We start from the raw sequence: 2944 nt of genomic DNA, 5'->3' as shown, positions 1-2944 counted from the left end.
AAAAAAGGGAAATGAATCATTGGGATGGGATTATGTAATTCCACTTAGAAGACTAATGCTTTAATAATTGGCTATGAAAGGGTTTAGGTTGAATTGTATCACCCAAAAAAGTTATGTCTATGTCTTAACCCCCTAGCACTTGCAAATGTGACCTTATTTGAAAATAGGATCTTTGTAGATGTCATTGAAGTTAAGATGAGGTCAGACTGAATTACGGTGAGCCCTAAATTCAGTGACTTGTGTCCTTATAAGAAGGCCATGTGGAGAACACAGTGACACAGAGACTTGGGAAGAATGCCATGTGATGGTAGAAGCAGAGACTGGAGTGATGCAGCTGCTAGCCGAAGGATGCCAAGGATTAATGGCAACCAGCAGAAGCTAGGAGAATGGCATGGAACAAATTCTCCCTCAGAGCCTCCAGAAAGAGCCAACCTTGCCAGCACCTTATTTTATACTTCTGGCCTCCAGAGCCATAAAAGGATACACTTCTGTTGTTTTAAGCCACCCGGTTTGTAGTAATTCGTTACGAAAGCCCTAGGAAACTAATACAGAAGGTTTGGACACTAGCCCAGGAACAGTTCCCAAGGGATGCAGCTCTGCACTGGACCAGTCACAGAGGGCAACAACTGTAGGGCGTCCAACTTCATCCTAGGACCTTTTTATAAATCTGAATAGAAATTGACCATTAAGATCTCTTTTGGAGAGCCTCAGAATCCCTTAAGAGATCAGGAACTATCTTATAAAAACTCTAATCAGCCTGAATTAGAGTCCTATTTGTTATAGCTATTACTGGTCCCTTGAAAGCCACTTTTAACCCAGCATTTCATACCTTCAAGCCTATGGATAAATTCTATTTCTTAGAGTTATAGTCCATTTACTGATATTCCTTTTTCTACCATATGCAGGTTTCTTTTGTTTGTTTTTAGTTAACTATTTATACAGTAATGTACTACATATCTCTGGGCTCAAAAGTAATTTTCAAAGAATGAACAATTAATATATCAATTTAAGTTGTTTGCTTGCCCATTGGGAAAAACCTCTCTCCTACTCTCTACCAATGAAAATGTCATCCATGTGTAGCTCAGATCTCATCTACCTCATGAAGTCACCATTGATCATTCTCTTTTGAAATAATCTGCTTCTACCAATTACATAATTTGTGCATTCTGTGTAATTCCCTTGGTGCTTAGCAAATAGTACCCCTTATTATAGTTTTGTTTTTATATGCGTATGACTTATCTGGTCAATTAGATTGTTACCAGAGGATAGGAATTATAATTCATGCTCTTTTGCATCCCTACTCCACACCTGCAATACACAAAGCATATGTGTGCCACAAAATAGGGTTGTGATGACTATTTTTCAATTGTGGCAGACTAAATTATGACAGAATCAACAACTTAATTCAACAATTAACTGGTTATAGGTATAGCCTTACATGACTCATCATTATTTAACTAATCAAGACAATCAAGATAATCAAGACAATCTATTTTCTAAGATTCTGGCACAGAATTTCTGGTTAACAGTGGTTGGCATAGTTTATTCCATCGCCTCTTATTTTCAAGTTATGTTATAGCTTTTAACTCATTTTTAAAAGCAGTACTTATAGTTAATAAAAGTATGGCATTGTTGGCCAATGAAAAGAATTGCAACCAGTTTCAGAACAGAAACTAAGGCACGATAGTATTCTAGAAATCTCAGACCTCCTCACAAAAGTCATGGATTAATAACCACATAGAGCATTATGAAAGCTAGTTATAGTTTGCTTAAACCAGTCCCTCTCTTTATGGCATTCTCAGTCTTTTTAAACAGCCAGGATATAATAACATTTTAAAAATTAAAGTATTTCACATAACCAAGAACTTGATATGAAATGAGTAACATTAAGCACAAAACAATTGAAGCTTGAAATACTGGAGCAGGCAAGAATTTTAAACAGACCAAATGAATAAGGATGCAGCACTGTTGTGCTTCTTCAGACGCAGTAATAATCAGGCTCAGAGGTTAGCTGGAAGAGATTTTATAGCAATAATGGCTCCAGTACCATTTTTCTCTTGTGACTTTGACTCACAAAGGTGATGCTTTTATTTGAAGATTTGATACAATGCAGCTGCAGACGGCAGGAGGGGAGAATTTGGCCAACTGGCTGGACCCTCTCAAACACCTGTGAGAGAGAGCAAGATTGAGAGGGAGACACTGGGAGAAATTGAGAGAGAGAGCAAAAGGGGACTAAAAAAGAAAAAAAAAAAGGTTTACATTGCCAATGACAAATCAAAGCTGAAAGTTTGCTGTGCCTGTTGTCATTCATTGCCATTCATATTTAGAAAACAGACTGCTGTGATAATTGATTTGATGGTCCAGCTTGAGTGGAAGCACTTCTGGGCATAGCAGGCCTCAGAGATGCCAAAAAAGAAGAAAAGGTGGGAATGAAATAATGCAGTACTTTCTCCTCAGAGGCATGTGCCCCAGTTTTTAAGAACAGAAAAACATGCTCTGGGGTGGGGAGAGCAGAATGGGAAGGAAACCTAAAGAACTTAGTAATAAATACAAAAATGACCATATAGTTTCAGTCAGATAAAAATAGGCATACAAACCGAGACAATGAGAGGACATATTTTACTGACAGGTGAATAATAGGGGAGCATAGTGGAAGTAATCTGATTTTTAAAGGACTCTGTCCTTGGGAATACCTTTTTTGTTGTTCTTTTGTGTGAAGACAAAAGTGATTCCTTTTCTAAAAAGCCTTTTAATTTTTAAAGCTTTTTAATACTAGATTAATAGTTCAGAAAAAGGAAAAGAAAACAATAATTGAGACTGAAAAGCTATATATGTGTCTAGATTATCTAAACATCATTGCATTTATTTTCATGAAGCAAAAGGTAATAATGAAGCTTGTCCTTATTAGATTTGTGAGTTGGAGGATGGTGTTCACATTTCTTCC

The 2944-nt window shown here is 36.9% G+C and overlaps 1 protein-coding gene across 3 annotated transcripts in view; it reads left to right on the top strand.

The window, feature by feature from the left end:
* DIAPH2 (diaphanous related formin 2) overlaps positions 1-2944 on the top strand; it is a 781302-nt gene that overhangs the window by 676763 nt on the left and 101595 nt on the right. The gene's annotated exons all lie outside the window — the stretch shown is intronic.

The sequence above is a fragment of the Pteropus alecto genome, unplaced genomic scaffold, assembly GCF_000325575.1.
Source record: "Pteropus alecto unplaced genomic scaffold, ASM32557v1 scaffold182, whole genome shotgun sequence".
Classification (NCBI taxonomy): domain Eukaryota; kingdom Metazoa; phylum Chordata; class Mammalia; order Chiroptera; family Pteropodidae; genus Pteropus; species Pteropus alecto.
Note: the sequence above shows the minus strand (reverse complement) of the source record. Positions and strands in the feature narration are given on the sequence as shown.